Genomic DNA, 20878 nt, shown 5'->3' with positions numbered 1-20878 from the left:
ACTTGTTGTAACTAATCCTGTTGATAGTTCAGACGAGGCCTACCATCTTAATAGAAAGAGTAAAGTGCCAAAATCGTCCTGGAGGTTTGTTTAGTTATGCGACTTTCGTTCAAAATTTTGTTTTTGTGCAACTGAACCATCAAGGTTTGTCAGTTTTTGCCAATGTCGTTCAAATTGCTAACTCCGTTAGAATTTCAAAATTAAGTGAAGGGCAAAACCGTCTTCTGTCATTTTCTATATTTTGTTTAAATTATTTTAATAGATGCCATCATAATCAATATCATGTATATCATCATCATCATCATCATCTAACCATCATCAATTCATTATCTTCTCTGCCCTACACCCACCACCATCACCACCACAACCTAATCAACATTTGAGTCCTTAGCATCACTCAGTTATTCGCTACTACCAGCTTATCGCTGGCAACCGGCCACCACCCACCATTATTCATCTTCATCAATCTACAGTCTTCAACACCCACCGCAACCTCAGCCGGCTCACCTCTTCTTCTTCAACTACCACTACCTCCACTCTTCATCTTACCCTAATTTCAAAACCTCTAAGTTTAAAATCCAAAAATCGATTCAAGCGACCGGCAATGACGAAGAGTTTTGTTTGTTTTTTTACTAATTTATTTGTTATTAGCTTTATTGGTTTTTTAAAGACTTAGATATTTTCAAAACAATGATTTGTTAAAAAAATAAGGATATTTTTTGGTCTTTTTAAAAAAAGTTAACGAAAAGTTTGGATGGAGTTAGTGCTTTGGACGATATTGACAATAACTGAAAAACCTCGATGGTCCAGTTGCAAAATGAAAACTTTTTGGATGAAAGTCGTATTATTAATTAAATCTCAGGGACGATTTTCGTAGTTAACTCTAATAGAAATGGTTCTTTGTTTTAAATCGAAATCAAATTTGTTATTTTGTAACTACTTGAGCATAAACACTTTTAGAGGGTACATAAATTAGTTCTTGAAGTGACATTTCATTTTTCAATAGTTATTATTACCCAACAATATTACTACCAAATGTAGTTTGTTGAACTTAGTGAATAATGATTGTTTGTAGTTTTTTAAAGATGAAAGTTGAAACAATTTTTCGATCATAACATAATCTAAAAGCTTTTAGGTTAACAGGTAACGTAGCTTAATTGATAAATGATAATAGGTGTAAAAACTACTCATCACTACCGGTTAATCTATCCACTACAACACTAATGGGAAAGAGTGTACTTAGTAAGGGTATTGAGCAGTGACGAAGCTTGGGCTTCGTCATGGCGGTGACCAAAGTCACGGACTCAAAAATTTTCAGGTTGGAGATTCGGTTTGTGTCGGTGGTTCGGGCCGTGTCGGTAGTTCGGGTCGGGTCGGATCAAACAATATGACATCTATATATCTATTTTTTTTTTTCATTCATTCAAAACGATTGTTCTTACAATTAAAAAAAACAAGACCTAAAATATCCATAATATGATAATAGTAGGAGTGCCCGCGCGTTGCGGCGGGACAGTATAAATTTGGTTGACAGCGTTTTGATCCGTTATGGTGCCAACATTAGTTGCAAGTTGCGGGGGGGGAGGGGGGGCGACCCTTTTGCCCAAACTGCTGCTTTTAACTAAATTCCAAACCACAAGCCTTTTATAAATTCAACTATAACAGAGTGAATCTGACAAATATTGGTTACTCCATATTTGGTTTTATGCGATTTATTTTGTATATATTTCTAGCGTTGATGCCCACGCTTCATGACGGGGTCGTAGAATTCTCATTGATAATCCTTGTGTAGTTTAATTAATCTCCGAACTTCTTTATGAGAGAAAACAAATGACATTTGATTTATAATATTTATAATGTAAAGTTCAAGTCTTGTAAAAAGCAATAGTAATACACTTTTAACATCAACAGATGATGATCTTCAATCCACGCAAAAAAGAGGAACTCTTTGAATATATTTTTTTTATAAAGAATGATATAGTTTTTTATACAACTCATAGCAAGATCTCTCATAAATAGACACGCAGCTAGAGTGCCCATGACATATGTTACTTGCAAAACAATGGTTCTCACATTTCGTTGCCCATTGTCAGGTTCACCCTTTTATGCAAGTTAATGAACTATAATAGTAAATCAACTACAATATACAAATGATAGCCTAATCATAGTGGACATATCTGACTCTTCAAGAGTTGACTTATGAGCGTTGAGTTTTTGTCAATTGACCTCAATCTAGATTTTGCAGTCTGCATACTAACACCCTATCAAAGTATAAACTTCAGTAGTTAGTGATACAAAACATGAAACATTGTCCAAAATGCTTCAATGTGCCAAAAATATAACGCATATAAAGACAAATACCAAACTTGAGATATTGGCTTAAGTGTGCTGCATTTCCTCATGTTACAAACGGTTCTAAAAGAGAAATTGACGTTTTCACATTTGGGCATTCCCAGTCATTTTCTCGAGCTCCATTTGAAAATTGAAACAATGACAAACAGATCATAATGCACCATCACAATATTATAAGCTTTAACGCCTAAAACAATTGGATGTGAAATACCTTTTTTTTGAGGTGTCGCTTCTGAGAAAAAAATCCAGGCTTTGGTCCCTATTGAGTTTCAAGAATCAGACAATCAATCAAAACTTAGCAACAAATGCTATGATCTTAGACCATTAACAAAATGGGATACATAGCTGGTTTATAAATTTGAGGTCAATGGAAAATAACAGTTATATCCGTTACAAGATAAAGACATACCATAGCAGTCTGGCCAATCGGCAAACACAAACCAAGTTGGTCCATCAGTTGAGGTAAACCATAGATACCACATATACAGTATTATTGATAAACATAATATATCATAAAAAACACATTGATAGAAAGTAGAAACTATAAAGTACCAGAATAAGGGGGCGTGCCAAAAATTTGCAGAGGTCGATAAGAATTGCTTACAGCAAGGAGATTGTTGTAGATATAAGGATAAGTAGAACCACCAGACAATGGAGCCTCATAAGGCGGAATAGATGTTGCATTGAGCAGAGATGCACCATAAGGTGGAACACCCACATACATTGAAGCAGGTGCAACAGTCCCGGTATAAGCAGAAGATGAGGGGTAGCCCTGTGGGGTCAGCATTTGCCTTGGAGAAAATTTATGCAATATCAACATTTGGTTAATAGATATATATATTAAAAAACAAGGCGACAATGTGATTATGCGACCGACTGAATCTGATCAGCTGGTCTAGGTTGTGTACGTTACGCATGTTGCAAGTTGTCCTAAATCAAAATTTGACATTTCCACAGCTGGCACAGGTCCGATCATCTACTCTACGACCACCTGAAATCATATAAATCTCCAATAAATACCAGAAGTAATAAATCCACACTTTAATGGTACACTTAAATATAACTCCCAACAACTTTTTAATATAAAGCTGGGTCACTTCTGCGTTACACATGCAAGTGCAAACACCACTGAAGAGTAAGTTTCACCTTTCACTAAGTAAGAGTATTGGTGCCTTTCAAAAAATTTAACAGAAGAGTTCTCACTATAAATAGTTAATGTCTTAAAAGTAACAGCCAAGGTTTATTTTAAAGCTTGAATTACATATATATTATATAAGATGTGAAGGTAGAGCAAAATGAGTTCAAAGTTGGGACCAATTAATCATCAAATGCATTGCTAACCCCTTAAAACACCATCCCAGTTTATGTTAAAATTAACATGAGTAAAGAGGTGTTGGAAATGCTTATTAAAAATGCTAATGCTTTTTTAAATAAGCAAAAGCAAATAATCAGCTGGAACAAAGTGCAACGTGTGAGATAGTGTTTGTGTTTGCATCTGTTGGTACAACAGGCAATAATATGACAAACAGTTATTTTAGTGTTCACCAACTCCGTGCATTAGGATTTAAAGATATAAAATGATCAGAATCAGATAACCAGTTTGAAAAAGAAACTCACAGCGACCTACCCAAATTGCTTATTTCATCCTCACACAAGCAGATAATCATAGCGATGTACTTTCTCACTTGTAACTTTTGTGCTTCGGGTCAAAGATCTTTAGTCCTGTTTGGGTCATTTGGTAACTTGAAAGCTAGGTAAGCAATCCAAAACATTGAGCCGGTATGGTAATGTGTCTCTTTCTTATTTATTTAGCAGTTTTGTTTTTTATAAGCGTTCATGTGGCATTTTCAAACAAGATTATAAAATAACAAAAAGAGATTGTATCAACGTTTAAAATAATAAAAAAAATATAAATTAATCAAATAAACGACACATCACCATGTGAACTCAGCATTTTGACCTGCTTACTTAGTTTCTGACGACCCAAACCGCAGAACATGACAAAAAAAAGGCATTTAATAATGACCACGAGGCACAAAAATTAGTAACTTGTACTATTTAAGACACATGAGAAGGTAAATTAGTATTATATGTAAAAGAATCATAACTATAAGCATTTTGCCCCAATCCAAACACTCAAGAAGTGCTTATCTGCTGTGTCAAAACACCATGGGCAGATAAGCACATATACTTATAAGCTAAAATGTAAAGAATTAGTACACAGTGTGTAAAAATCAATAATTTTGACTAAAAACCCAAATTCACATTTGTTGGTGTGACATTTGTCAATTTCAGGTTATTTTATACTTGTATTCTTAATGTAAACCCGACCCGTTTTGTATCCCGAACCTTTCGATATTATCAAAATGATGAATTGTATGTTAAATATTTGTTTTATAGTTGTTGGATAAAAAAAAACACCATTTTCGGTTCTTAAAATTCCCCGAAAACGCTCAAAACGAACTCTAGGGACTAAAACTACAAAAATGGAGACTTGAAGGACCCATTTGTAGTTTGTGCTTCTTGGGTCTATAACCAACCCATTTTCATGAAACACCCTTTATGAAAGACCCATTCAACTTACCCTATATATACACACCCATCTTCTTCATTTGTGCTTGCTCATTTCTTCATTTCTCTCTCAAATTCTTGAATTCTAAGGTTGTTCTTCATAAGCTAATCTTTCATTTTAACTAACTTCTCAATACTTAAAGCTTGATGTTACAACATATATATACTATACACTCCTTGTTTACCTTCGGTCTTTCATTTCTCCGGTCTCGGCCGGTTGAAATGTCGGGCTAGTAAGGTAAGGTTACATGGAGGACTTTGTAGTCCTTGTTTATATATTTAACAAATCTAACCATATAACTTGTTATACTTGCTTAACTTTTACATATTTTAGTTTATTGTTCATATTTGTCAAGTTCCATGGTATTGGGTATGTGGTGACTAGCCTCGGTTTCATCCCGAGTTGAGAACCGAACCAAAAACCGAACTTTTGTTTAAAAGCATTATTGTTAACTTTTTGAATGTAAAACTTGAGTATTATTATTTATAAGTTATTTTACAAGTTCCATGGTAATTGGGTATGTGGTAACCATCCTCGGTCTTATTCCGAGTCAAGGACCGAACCAAAAACCGAACTTTCGTTTAAAAGCTTTATTGTTAACTTTTTGAATGTAAAACTTGAGTATTATTATTTATAAGTTATTTTACAAGTTCCATGGTAATTGGGTATGTGGTAACCATCCTCGGTCTTTTCCGAGTCAAGGACCGAACCAAAAACCGAACTTTCGTTTAAAAGCTTTATTGTTAACTTTTTGAATGTAAAACTTGAGTATTATTATTTATAAGTTATTTTACAAGTTCGATGGTAATTGGGTATGTGGTAACCATCCTCGGTCTTATTCCGAGTCAAGGACCGAACTAAACCGAGTTCACTCGCTTAAGACACACAAGTGTGTTTTTAGCCACCAAAACTCATATTTTTCTTCAAGATTATATTTTAAATCAATTTTAGTTAGTTTCTAAACATACTTGGCATGTCGGTAACCAACTTGATCTTATAACAAGTTCGAACCGATAAGGTCGTATACTCGCTTAACGAACGTTAAGGTTCTTCACAATAGAACTACATACTTGGTTAAGTCTATTTTGATTTTATTGAGTTATCTCATAACATTTATTATTTTGGGAAGTTAACTGTGAGCTTGGTCAATTATCAAGTCTCGAACCGACAAACCCGAACACTCGTTTTGGGTATTCTTATAACCAAGGGTTTTGCAATATCGCATTTTAACCCACATTATTACTTAACATAGGTTGAGTAAAAAAAGAAAAAAACTAATGAATAGAATATCGAGACCCGGTTTCGAGTAAACTTATTTTACAAAACTCGTTTATTTAATTTCTCAAATATTTACATTTTAAATCCTAAACTTTATTTATTTACTTTATTTGTCATGTATTTTATTTTAAACCCTTCCAAGACTACCTACTAACACAAGACCCGTTTAATATAGGTCTTGCTCGTTAAACCGATCTCTCCGATTATTCACGACACTATCTTTCAAGTTACTTGTTAATGTGAGTACTTTTTCATCCCCCGTTTTCCATCTTTCTTTTTGGGGGTGGCATTGCATACTTATTCAAATTCAAATGATTTATAATTGAGTCTTAAACCACAACACGTATTGTATATGTTTACTTAAATAAATGCTCGATTTGGTGTTATATGCTTTACATGATTATGTGCAAATTCTTGAATGCTAAGGCGGGTAGCCTCTTGAATGCTAAGGCGGGTAGCCTCATCAAAGTATGATGATACGTTAATTTCGAGTATATATGGTATCCCCGTATAGAAAGGTGTCGTCAATGTATTATTATTGACGATTTCATTATTGTCGTCAATGTATTCTTATTGACGGTTTTATTATCTAAATTGTATTGTTTTCATATACTAGTTGTGGATTTCATACTATATACTTATTGTCCAAAACTATGAAAATTGCTCACCAACCTTCGTGTTGACAAACTCTATTTATGCAATGTTACAGGTTTGATGTTAGCTTGATTGGATTACTTGAAGAAACTTATTATCTTGTCTTTAGGATATTAGAAAATAAAAGAACAAGTTATTTGTTTATCTATCTATTTGGCATTTTGTATGAACAATTGTTGTGTTATTTATGATGATATGGATTTAAATGAGTTGTTTAAATATTGTAACTTTATAGTGTCATTGTGCAATGAGCAATCATGTCGCGCCTCGACGTTTCCGCCTTCATTGGTCGGGGTGTGACAGTTGGTAACTTTTTGTTTCACATAAGTTGGTAACTTTTTGTGGCTTCATTTGGAATATTATATCCTAACATTCTTATTATTGATTGACATTAGGTTTCAAAAGGAGATGGTTATGGCTTTTGGTTTTGCACTGAATTTACAACATTAGCATGTCATAAAAAAGCCATGAAATGTAAGACTCTTTCTTTGGATTCGAAGGAAAAATCAGAATATTTTTTAACCTAAAGTACAAATATCTTTTAAAAGAAATTTCAAGATTTCTACTGACTAATTCAAAAGGATAATCAGTGGGTGCGTGTCCAGCTCTAAAATATGCGACCACAACCGATTCAATATCCCTGAAATATTTCGGCATTCAGCTTCCATTAAGATCTATGAATCCAGACCAAAATCGTATCATCAATATATCCAAATAATACAAAAAAGGATAGGCTAATATATTAATTTCTAAGATAATTAATACTTATTCTAAAAACTACGCAATGATATTCGAGAGACACCTTTTTTGGAGTTATCGCACACATTACTTAAACTGGCTACTTGAATTGGTTGCTTGAAATGGAGAAGTGCTTAAAATGGTGATAAATAGATGTTGAAAGTGATTTAGTAAATTAGTAAATTGTTTGCAACATTGGATGTCCTAAACTACAATCTTGCTTTAAATGATTTTATGCTAAAAATATTTAGCAAATTAACCCGATTCTAAACGATTCGGGTTGTAGAATATTAGTATCGGGTCAACCCGATTCTAAACGATTCGGGTTGCTATTATCTTTTTTTTAATGGCGGTCAACCCGGCCCGTTTCAAACAAGTGATAGTAATACAAAATCTATTTCCAAAGCTTAAACTTATAAAACAAATGGTTCAGTTCATATTTTGGATCATGAGCCAAATAAGGGTTATCCCAGTTAGCCAATAAAGCCCTAATTCGAACAATCAAGTCTGCAATCACACTAAATCAAGTAAATCCCTAACAGAAGTGATTCAAATTTCAATAAATCTTCATCTATTTAGTCATTTTACATCCATCACTTAACAACTAACAGTAAACACAAAATTAACACAAATCAGTTGCAACAATTAATCTCAAAACATAGTTCAATCACTGTAATGTAAGGCAACTACACAAGTTATCCTAATGGCACGTCAACCATATGATACCTAATTAGTTTAATTTGAATTTAAAAGCTTCATATAGACTCGGACTTAATTGAAAACTGTAATGCAATCGAATTCAAGATACGAAACCTTACCAAAAATAATAACAACCTTCACTCTGAAGAGCTACACAGCTCCGATTTCAGCAATGATACGTGGGATTTGAAGGTGGAGGCTGGGGAGTTTTAAAGGGCCTGTTAATCCATCTATTGATTATGTATTGAATGATTGTAACGGATGGTTTTAATGATTGTATTGAAGGCGCCAGATTGTTGTATTGCAACCGCCGGATTGTGAACCTTCGCTTGCAGGAGACACGTGAATGAGCATGCGTCTTATATCGAGAGAAAGTAGCAGGTGAAAGGTTGACTAAATGTTTTATAATATAGATATAGATAATACGAGAGCGGAGAGGAGAGTGAGTACCTTTGTTCATCATCCTTTTTTTTTTTGAAAAAAGAAAAATTATATCTTACTTTTTCATGATTTACCTAATTAAGAAGAATCAATAGGGTAAGTTAGAGTAAAATTTCATCATACAATACCAGTTACAAGCTTAATTGACTAATTTCCTCAAAACCTCAATTCACAATTACAAACCCTAATTTTATAATCCTTGATTTAACAAGAGGAAATAGACTTATTACCTTGCGGTGGTGGATTGTTTTGAAAGAATTCCCGTTTGTTCTTTTTTTAAATTACGTTATGTAAAAATTTACAACAAGCCCCTCCAAATTTGAGTGTTATTAAAAACTAAGTTTTTTACAATTTTTATAACTTTTGTTTATAAAAACCGTGAGGTTTTATAAAAAAAATCAAACGATAGGGTATTACATAAAAAAAATTGGTGGTGACTGGTATCTTTTTGGAAAAAGAAATTGGCAGTGACCGCGCTTACCTATAAAAATTTTCGGGAAAAATCACGAAATTTACCCTATTAACGAAGAAAACGGCAGTGACCGGGGTCACCCCCGGTCCCTTCTAACTTTCGCCCCTAGTATTGAGGAATACTAGCAAAGTGCTAAGGTGGACGTCACTCACGTTTCCAACTCTTCACCCGCATTTGATATCTTTTGCGATGGTGGTGCGAGTGAAGGGGCTTATGGTAGGCCTTCGAGGAGAACGTAGAAATCAATTAAACCAGATCAATCCAATAAATCAATTTCTTTTTTTAACAACCAACAAAAAAATTATTAATAACTAACAAGACACTAGAACCGTCAAATACAAAACACCCGAGCCATCACGCAAGCGACAAAACCCATACAAGCACCAGCCAAGAAACAAAAACAAACAATAAAACATGCATATTACAATCTAAACCTTCTCTAATCTTCCCACGTCAACCTCTTCCTTTTGGACCTATTTTTAACAAGAAGGAAACCCGTCTAACTTTATCTCTTCAATCAAGCTCCACTAACTAACGCGTTTCGCTTCTTACAAAGACACCACATCATAACCAATCAAACACATAAAACACCATCTTTAGAAAACAAGGAGTACGAGTGTAACTCCACCAAGTCCACCAATAAATCAAATTCTAAATTCTAAACACATGGCAAAAACTAAAAATTCAAATAAAAAAAATCTCAAACCGCTATGCCTTTAGGGCCCACACTCCAAAACCAACAATAAAAGTAGTTACAGATTTAGTAACGGCAAATGACGTCACTGAATCTGACGGAGACGGCGGTGGCGGTGGCGGTGGTTTAGATGTAAACAGTGGCGTAGGCGTGGGATTCTCCGGCGGATTGAACACAGGCGGTGGTGGCGTAGGCGTGGGATTCTCCGGCGAATTGGACACAGGCGGTGGTGGCGTAGGCTTGGGATTCTCCGGCGGGTTCGACACAGGCGGTGGCGGCGGAGGCGTGGCATTCTCCGGCGGGTTGGACACAGACGGCGACGGAGGAGCCGTGGGGTTATGAGGAGTCTCCGGCGCCGGCGGAGTGGTGCTCTTAACTTCCAACAACATATTAACGCCTTGTTTGCACCGATCAACATCGTCAGTGATGAAATACATGGTGCCGGGTTTATCGAGAGTGATTAATGTATCGCCGTCGTGATAATAAGCAATCTGTTTACTTGGATCGCAGTGGTAAAACCCGTATTTTTCAACCACCACAACCGAATCAACAGCATCGTAACGAAACCCTGTTTCAAAAATTATTTAATTACAAAAAAAAGCAGTGATTACATTAAAACATAAGTCACGTCACGCAAGTAATTTTGAATTACAAAACACAGTCTATTAAAAACTACATTGATTGACTTTAAAGTCATAACATTATAACATTATTATGCATGGCATGTTGGAAATTACGTCGGCGAGAAATTAAAATAGGAACTTACGTAACGAATCACCGATGTAAAAGTTGCGTCTAGAAGCCCAAACAGTATAGAGTTTGGTTGCGTTCATGACGGGGAGTCGCCATCCAACGACGACACCGCCAACCGCGTATTCTTCGGCCGAGATGGAGCTAATTACGACGGCGAATATGAAGAAGAGAAGGGAGGAGGAGGAAGCCATTGTTAATGTGTAAAAGGGTTGCATGGGGGGTGGGCTTATTATAAATTAGGTGATGGACGTGGGGTGTGAGTGGGGGTGGTTATTTTGATGGGTTAAAGTGTTTGTACTATTGCATTAGAAGGTTGTACTTGTTTTGAGTAAATTAGTAAATTAATTAAGAAACAGTGATTTTGTCGAAATGACGAAATGGTATGTATCGTTTTATACCTTTCTTAATCATGGAAAGTGAGGTAATTTTTAATTTATATTAACGGACTAATAAATAAGGGGTTACTAAACAAAATAAATAAAGAGAAGTTGAATTAACGAGAGAAAAGAAACTTCACTAGAATTATATACATAGTTACATAGAGTGGGATTTGAAACTAACCCTTGGATCAAAATCCAAGATTTAATATTAACCGTCTGATAAGGGCTTTCAAGATTGAATATTAACCGTCCGATAAGAAGATTGAATATTGACCGTTTGATAAGGATTAAAAACTAATTCTTTCCCACACGTGTTCATTTGTTGTATACAAAACCGTTTCATCCTCTTCTTCTTCCTTAATTGTAGCATACTAAACCAAAACACCAAAACCATTGTTATCGCAAGGACGACGAACCCAAACATTGATATCGCAATTCGCAAGGACGACGAACTAGAACTTTCCCCTAATCTGAGCCCCCTTAATTTCATTTCACTTATGCCATCCTGCTCACAGCTCGCGGTGTGTCGGCCTGAGACGGATGACATCTCGCTTCTCACGGTTAATAACAGCCGGCAAGTTGTTGATTTGACTGGTTTATGTTTGATTTGGGTGATTGGTTTGTGTGAATTTGGTTTGAATCTGTGTTGAGGAAATTAGGGCTAATTGGATATAAAACTTCGGCATCTATACCTTAGAGCTTCAGTTTCCTTGTAAGAGATACGATAAAACCATTGTCTGATTTCAATATCATGCGTGAATTGTTGGATTTCAATTCATTAACCCTAATTAGTTGGTAGCCTATTATTTGCACAAGTTTGTTTTCATAACCATTGAGCTTTATGTGACCTTGCCTTTTCTTCTGGTTTTGGATTAATTGATTATTATTAATTAATTGTTGTGGACTTTGCTGATTATATTCGTAGATCCATAACTGTTAACTGATTAATGTTGAAGTTTAGGCTGAAAATGAAATGAATTTATTGTGTATTTTGCATTTTTGATGACATAATATGGCTTTTTTATTCTTAGTTTTTGTAAAGATAATTAGTTTATCATAATTATTTTTGTAACATGTGTTATTTAAGGTTCACGGAATTTGGTGGCCTGATTCCCACTTTATTTGAAAATTCAACTATTGGTATTGAATATTGCAGGTGATATAATCATTAAATTACTTTTATATGCTATTTTTTTATCCTAATTACATAATACTTATACATATATAAAAAATTATATATAAAGTTGAGTAAACCATACCCTAAGAATAGGAACATAGAAATTATGTTAATCAGAGTTACATTATAATGTGTATGTCTAAAGTTACTGACAAAGACATTTTTTGGCTTAAGCAAAACTTAACTTTCACCAACTTTTCAGCAAGAGACGTCACATTACCAAAAAAAAAAAAAAGAATACAATGCAAAGCAAATTGAATCAACTATAGTCCAATGTCTACTTTCAAGGTGCTTCCATAAAAAGTTCATGGGCTTAGATATAAACTTTTGTGGAACATTATTCAATTAGAATGGTGGCTTAAATATGCTCAAATTTTTTTAAATTTTAATTTGAGTTATTGTCTTAAGAATATCACATCTATTTTGTTTTATCTTCTTTGAAATTAACTTTTAGCATTTGTATTATTGTGAAAACTAGAAATAATAATAATATTTAAATATGCTTATTGTTATTTAAGTTTTAATTAAAAACATTTGGTTTTGAAGATGTTTATTAGTAACGAGCTTTATAAATGGTTAGTGAGAAATATAAGATGATCATGGGTGGTGGTAAGTTACCACTAACTTAGTTGCATACCCTCTTTTAGGTGGTTCATTTTGATTTAATTTTATAGTTTTACTTTCATTATTTGCATTTTGGAGGGAAATTTAAACCTTTTTTATAAATGGTTATGAGATACATAATTTTCAATGGTTATGAAATTTAAATTTATAATAATAATAATAATAATAATATGAATACCGATAATAATATTTTTTTTAACAGTATGATTTAATTATGGATTTGGTCCTAATTTGAAACGGTTAGTCAAACGAAGTAATTATTAGCTTTTATAAGTTTATGCTATTTTATAATCATATGGATCCAGTAAAATCCTAAATATATGTATTACCATTAATTATATGATAAGTTATGCTGCAACTAATAATTGTTTAATGAATAGTAAGGTGACTTAGGGTATAATAACTCAAAATTTTTGGTTCATTTGCAAGTAACATTTACATATTAACACATTTTATTTATTGTGAAGATTTAATCTAAATTTGTTTCAAAACTATGTTGCAAAGTTAAGGGGTGGTTATTGTCCACTAAAGATATAACACTTGGATGTGGGTTAGTGGGGTTGTGGTTTATGAGAGGGAACATATTTTTAAATAACATTTTCAAAATTTATACTACTTATAATTGCTTTATTTTCATTTATATATAAGGTAGTAAACTATTCTTTTACACATATTTTCAACACAAACAAACATACAGAAAACCATGAAAGACATCTTAATCTCAAGAGATTTCCTTCATGACAATGTAAATGTATGAATGTTTCATTTTTCCCTTATAGTTTCTATACTACCATTTTTATTAAAAGATATCAATATCTTTAATTGTATAACAGGTTCAACCGAAAATTAAGCCATCTACTGATAAACCACAGGTTTTTTCATCTATTACATTATCCTAAATTCGTCACTACAAACTTTTATTACCAAATCATAGCTAATATTATAAATTTTGTACTTACAACTTAGATGGTGAACTTAAATACCAAACATGATGAAACTGAGTATGAGAAAACACCACCTTCTCTTGATGACAGCAAGATATCTATAACTTAAGTCAATTTCAATCAAATCAATTGTTTATTAGTTTAAAATACACTAATCCTATTACATTTGTTAATATCAGGAAAATAGTGACAGTGTTCAGATTATTGACTTCAGTCCACACTTTAGTCCATACAAATCTCAACTTCAGCGAAGAGGTATGTTCGTATTTTTGTCTTAAATTTAATGTTCTTCACTAGACTAACTTATTTTTTTTAATAGGATCGCGAATTAGAAAAACAAAGCAAAAGGAGAAGAGCACTTATTCAATGGAAAAGGGATGAGGTAATTGATGTTTCGAGTTCCGAGGATGAAAACCAGCACGAGATAATTGAAGTGCCTAGCGATGACGAGGAGAATGAAGAAGATGATACCAGAAACTCATATTCAAGTTCCCCTCCAAATTCCAATATTCCAAGAATTAGGGTCCTCGGCCGCAACCAGGTTGTTTGGGTTTGATTGGTTTTTATAATAAGTCGTAGAACGCATGCATGTTTTGATTAAGTCTATGCTACGCTTTTTAAGTTTTTTATTTCAAGTCTATGTTACGCTTATTATGTTTGTTATTTCAAGTTTTATCTAAATGTGTGTTACAATTGTTTTGATATATATATTAAGGTTTAAACATATTACGAGTAGTTAAACGAGTGTATTAATTTCGTGTCATATAATAATGTAAAATATATTTATGCGTATTTACATGAATCTCTTAATGTGAAACATAGGTTGACCAATGTCTAATTAAATCGTTGTATCAAAAAATGTGGGAGCTCTTTTGTTCCAACATATAAATATATACATAGGCATGAAGTAATACACTTCTATTTGCAATTCTTGTGAATCCGTATCTCTCAAAATGTATTGTACCACAACCAAACCGTTGCATATGTTATTGAGTTAATGTTAGTATCACATTACTGCGTTTATATTCCTGTCCACCGGATGGATAAACTGCTAGTTGTTTACAGTAGTGGTGTTGATCGTCTAAACATAACTAAAATTGTTTACAATAACTAAATTAGATATTTTGTTCAAAAAATAATGGTTATTTAAGTTTTAATTGTTATCACCCAGCTCAATCAGATTATAAAGTTTTAAGCATAATTTATTCGGACCAACTCAGCAACCAGCTACCATAACAAAAAATTGCAAAGAAATTATATTAATAAAAGTTTATCCGATTGAAACTGGAAACCGAACCCAAAAGAATTTGATTTTTGGTTCACTTTTAAATTGCATAAGTTTGATTCGGTTTCAGTCTAAATATAAAGTCTTTTAAGCGAAACCGATAACACATTAACACCCCTAGTTTTCATTTTTCACAAGAAGCAAACCTGTTCTATTTCAAGATGTATCGTAATCACGTAATGACTATTGAAACAACAAGAGATGATAAAAATACATAACATAAATTAATTTACATTTGTTGTTAAAATGAAACAATTGTTGGGCATCGTTTATTGTTGCAATCACAATAACAATTTGAAATTGACATGAATAACATACAAATGGAAACAAACATATCACATATCAAACATTTAGGCATTCTATTCGGTCACAACGATTTCTTCATCACCGTTATCATTATCACCACCCCCACCACCACTACTAGTACCAACATCATAATCTTCATGATCTATTAACAACCACACCCCATCATCAAATCGAACCATACCTTTGTTCTTCTCAACCCACCACTTAGCAGGCACATGACAATCATCATTCAGACCATCCGAGTACTTGTTCACTAGAGCAATCGAGCGTGTAACAACCAAATCAAACTTCCCTTCGTCAACTTGTGTACCCGCGACTCCATGTAAATAAGTCTCCATATCATGCCATCTTTGTATGTCTCCAGGTTGTTTCAAGTAAGGAGACTTGTATCAATCCTCAAACCTTTCCCAACGTGAGAGTACCCTATATTTAAGGGTAAACACATCACTTGTAGCTTCAACGGGTAATGTGGGACCACATCGTTCGCATTTTCAATGCGTAACACACGAATTTTGTCACCTAGTGAAGTGAACATATTTTTAAAGCTCGAGTTTCCCACACGAGGGCTAGCAAAAACAAAAGCAGTCACAAGGAAGGCCTCACAAGAGGTATCCGTTGGCTTGTTGTATCCATTTACGACAATATCAAATGCATTGAGCGTTGCAAGTGCCGCACCCATACTATGGCCGACTATTGTCAAACTTACTTCCTCATTCCTGTGTAGATCTGCTAATCGTCTCACTTCTTCAAGAACCTATGTCAAATATTGTATATGTTAAACTCGATCAGTTCATACTAAAACAATATCTTTGCTATGTTTAAAAGGTATGATGCTATTATTCGATTCACGAGTTTATGTATGTTTCATATATTGTCTTTATCACTAATAAAACTGTAATTTATAAAACATTCAATATATGGTTTAGAGTTGGATTATTATATAATTATATTAACTACTTTCAATGCTCAATAACCAAACTAAAACTTAATTTGTTGATATCAATTAGGGAGTTTACAGCCGGTTTGACTAGTTTTGATCAAATTGTGGATATGTCGGGTCGATTGGGTCGATCAGATAGGTAAAAACAGTTCAATTTTGATGGCTTGCCAGTTTTGACGCTTTTTATTTTTACACGGTTCAAGATCGTATCAATAGATTTCGAAAGTCTAGCAAATTGAGACGTTTAGAAAAAAAAAATTACCTTTTGAATATTAAAGGATTTATGTGAAATTTGAAAAGAAATAACGACATGAAATCGATTAAGCTAATAATATGCACGTGCTATAATCTAAAAAATGTATATATACTTGTTATAATCATTTTATTTATATAGATTAAAAAAATACCTTTTTTAAATCTCCACCGGTTTAGCTTACCCGGTCAATTTCAAACCGTGAAGCCCTTATTAACTGAACCGTTTCACTCCTAAACCAGGCAATTTAGTTTGGTTTAGATGGTTTTCACAATTTTAGAAAATTCCTCTCATATATTTAGTTAGTTTCTATTTTAGCAAACCAAATATAACTTAAAGAAAAACTCACTTGGTCTCTAACACATGACTTGTTGAACTTAGACTTAGGATCCGAGGTAGTGTAAATAGAATGCCACCCACATTGTATTTTAACATTCTCATCCCCTTTAAATATATCAGGAGCAGCCACCTTATCAAACTTAAGATCATTTATCCACTCCAACGTTTGCACGGTACCTCTCCAAGCAACCACAATATCCCGCCGCCCTAACGCCTCCTTCCCCTCGTCGGTAGCCACCGCAACATACCCTATCCAGTTAGACTCCTTGCTCCACGCCTCCCTCGACAACGACTTCACAAGGAACGACGGTAAATCTGCCATATAAATATTTTGTGACTTCATATTTGTAAGGGTTCCCTTGCTCTATTTGGACTTTAGAAAGTAGATGGCTTGGTTTGTATAGGCAGTCTCCTGCGTGTTTCGATACTTTCTCTGAGTTAAACGCGTCGCGTGCTGCCTGAGCCATCTCGCCATAGTGGATAATGTACCGCCGGAGATCAACGTCGAGTGGGTATAGTAGGTTAGACCATTCATCTTCTCCACTTAGTTTCTTCCAATTGCTGCCCATTTTGTCTTGGGTCCGATTGTGTGTGTTTAATTATAGGGTTTTAAATGTTATATAATGTGGTACTTGGTCTTTATTATCATATAATTAACATATACTTAATTGATCGTGATAACCATTGCTATTAAATTATTGTCGTGACTTCTTCAAAACAGTATTCCATACGTAATAAATTAGCTTAGTTATAATAAATTAACATAAACAAATATAAATAAATAAAGAAAATGTGTTCACGACTTCAAGTTTGCTTTTGAGTATGGAAAACCCATAATTAATCAAATTTGATTGGGTGTTATATAATTTTTAAGTAAATAATTAGAAATTGTCACCAAATCGATCTCCAACCTTCTTGACGACTTCCGATTAAAACCATGTGTCACTGTGTCGAATTTTATATATTAACTTTTTTCAAGCAAAAGTAGTGTTTAACATGCTAACAATTTATTGATGGACACCGAAGTTGAATATCATGGTTTTTTTTTTTTTTTTTTTGGAGGGAGGGAGACTTTACTGCGGACCATCTATATTTTAGAATTTGACAGGGCTAGCATGCAGGGCCGTATCCGATAATCATCATGATCCGAATTAATGTGAAAAAAAAAATGGGTCTTAAACTAGTTAAGTTTAAGTTTAAACATTAAGAATACATATTTTTTTTAAAAGAAAAGAAATATATATTAATCTTTTTTATTGAAAAAAAATCGAGCCGAACGGGATTTCGAGCTTGGGTTGGTCGACCACCCGGCTCTGCCTCATAGCCGGCTTTGCTTGCATGTCAGTGATGGATTACTTATCGGTGAAGCATTTGTCGGTAAATATACATAAAAATAGCAGCCTTATTAAAAAAGATCGAAATGGCAACTCAACATCGTTTCTTTTTCAATGCCTATAACTATGATTGCATTTGCTCGTCCCTTGGTCAATGCCCGTTATTTATAGGTTATTTGTTTCATGTGGTGGTAACTAAAATGTTGGAATAGGTGTTCTCGGAAACTAAAACACATCAAAGATGTCTTGAAATACCGATCTTTGTGTCCTGCAATCTCCGTCTTTGTTTCTGGTATCTCTACTGAGCATGGCAAATCACCATTGTTATACTTGTTATGTATTAGGTATGGAGATTTTGTGTAGTTAATTACTTGTTATGACCTAGTGTTGGTTTGTGTAACCTTACTAACGTAGTAAAACATATGACAGGGTTCATTAGGGACAAAAAATGTAAGTTACTCATAAATATGTTTAGTAGACCCAAAATGACTTATTATGACCTAATGCTTATTCATTTAATCTTAACTAAACCGACTAGCATGTGTCAAGGACCATAACTTTGTTATGACATAAGGCTAAACAAATTTTCGTTATGACATAATTTTGCTTCGTGTAACTTTAACTAGCCTACTAAACATGTCAAGGTTCTTAAAGCCCAAAAATGTAAACTAGGGATAGATATGTAAAATAGGCCCGAAATAACTTGTTACAGTCTAATATTGTTGTCTAACCAAAGCTAGCTCACTAAGGTCGATTAAGGTCTAACAACTAAAAAGAAACAACCTATATGCTCTAATTCATCGTCTATTACTGACAAATTGATATGTCGTCTATTATCGTTGAATTACCGATATAATAAAGTAACTTTTTGTCTAGGGAATATTGACATATATGTCGGTAAATCTTAATAAAATAAAATAAAAAACCCAAGAAGTGCACGTCTCGTTCCCTCTATATATCTTTTAAATTTCTGTTATTCAAATTAGAAGCACTTATTTCCTTTTTATTTCTAATTTGTCTAAGTAGAAATTATTTATTTTTGTTGAAAGAAGTCTTTATTTTTCAGATAGACTATATATATAAAAAACCATTGTTTTATAATACTCAGAATATTTTGAGCAGCTTGCACACAAGCTTAAAACTCCTACGCTGATTGCATAAACGTGAGACACGTGACAATTTTGAATAAGACCATACACAATCGTTAGTGCTCTTTGAGGGGGCATTAACGCTACATCATCATTGTTTTTAGCCAGAAAATGTGTAATAGTAACTATCAATCAATCATTACCACTATAAGAGATATATGGATGGACGCTATTGTAGAAATGCTCATGCCATTTCACCCTATACTATAATGTAGATTGTATGTGGGTGATATGCCTTTTAGGTTTTTACAGTCATTTGATAACCGGTGGCACAAAATTTGATCGTTCAAAAAAAATACTATGAAATAATAAAATCTGGTAAACGCTTTTCGGATTATATATATAAATTATATATAGGTATATCTCTATATCGTTGTTACCATAAACACAAATAGTGGGCAATAGAATATACTCGCATGGGATTATTCCAACAGGTAATCAACAACTAGGAATTTAGTATTTTTGGAAGTCAACGGTCCAACTTGAAGTTTTGGAATGCTGATATAGATAAACTATGATCAAGATGACATTGATTTTCAGATATTAAAAATCAGAATACACGAGAGGTCAACAACAATTTCTTATTGATAATTAGATACATAATAAGTTATAATGCTAAGCTACATCTTTTTGGGTTAGGATAAACATACCATCCTCATTTATTTGTTAGATCTCCTTTCATAAAATTCATTTCCTTATCATTTATTTTACATATTACTCTTGTAACATTTTTTTTTCATTTTAGTCTCCCTCAAAAATATTAAATTAAAAACTATAAAGTTTTTTATTTCTTTGTTGTTTTTCTCTCGTTTTGTGTTTATTGTTCTTGATCCTGATAATAATATTTGTTATTAGATGCATCATAAAATGTATTTTAAGATATAATGATATAACGTCTATATATAAGTGATAATTTTATTTTGTATATTTTTATCTTAACATATGCCTTCTGCCCGGCAAACAAAAATCATTTGAATTTTTTTTTGTTATGTTCGGGTGGATGAGACTAATATCATATGAGAAAAGAACCAAACTTGTTAATCAAGTGATATGTTATTTAATCATTTTTATGTATTAATAAACAATTCAAAATTTCTTTTGACAAAATTAAGCTCTCTCTAAAAATTAATTAAAAAAAAACTCTAAAAATTACAACACTTTTAGGGAAAAAAAAAACGTCTTTTTCTGTTTAAATAAGAAAAAAACGTTTTTATAATGTTTTGTTTTACATATTTTTTTTGTTATTTTAAAAAACTATTTTATAATGTAAAAAAATAAGTAAATATGTTCCTTAAAAATAGATTCTTTAAACTTATTTTTGTTTTCGTATAAAAAACCATTTTTTAACTATTTTATAATGTTATGGTTCGTAATGAACGTAATAAAAATCAACCGAATGCCACTTTATTTTTGTTTTGGTTTCGGTACCGTAACGTATTTGACCGAAATCGGTTGAATATGCGTATATTCATTGCCTCAATGTCCAGAATTGACA

The 20878-nt window shown here is 33.1% G+C and overlaps 1 pseudogene; it reads right to left on the bottom strand.

Annotated features, from left to right (window-relative positions):
• Positions 1 to 15422: 15422 nt before the first annotated feature.
• LOC143557577 (phospholipase A1-II 1 pseudogene) lies at positions 15423 to 17476 on the bottom strand (annotated as a pseudogene).
• Positions 17477 to 20878: the final 3402 nt, after the last annotated feature.

The sequence above is a fragment of the Bidens hawaiensis genome, unplaced genomic scaffold (assembly GCF_021521415.1).
Source record: "Bidens hawaiensis isolate Kalapana, Puna unplaced genomic scaffold, B.hawaiensis_p1.1 tig00019071_1, whole genome shotgun sequence".
NCBI lineage: Eukaryota > Viridiplantae > Streptophyta > Magnoliopsida > Asterales > Asteraceae > Bidens > Bidens hawaiensis.
Note: the sequence above shows the minus strand (reverse complement) of the source record. Positions and strands in the feature narration are given on the sequence as shown.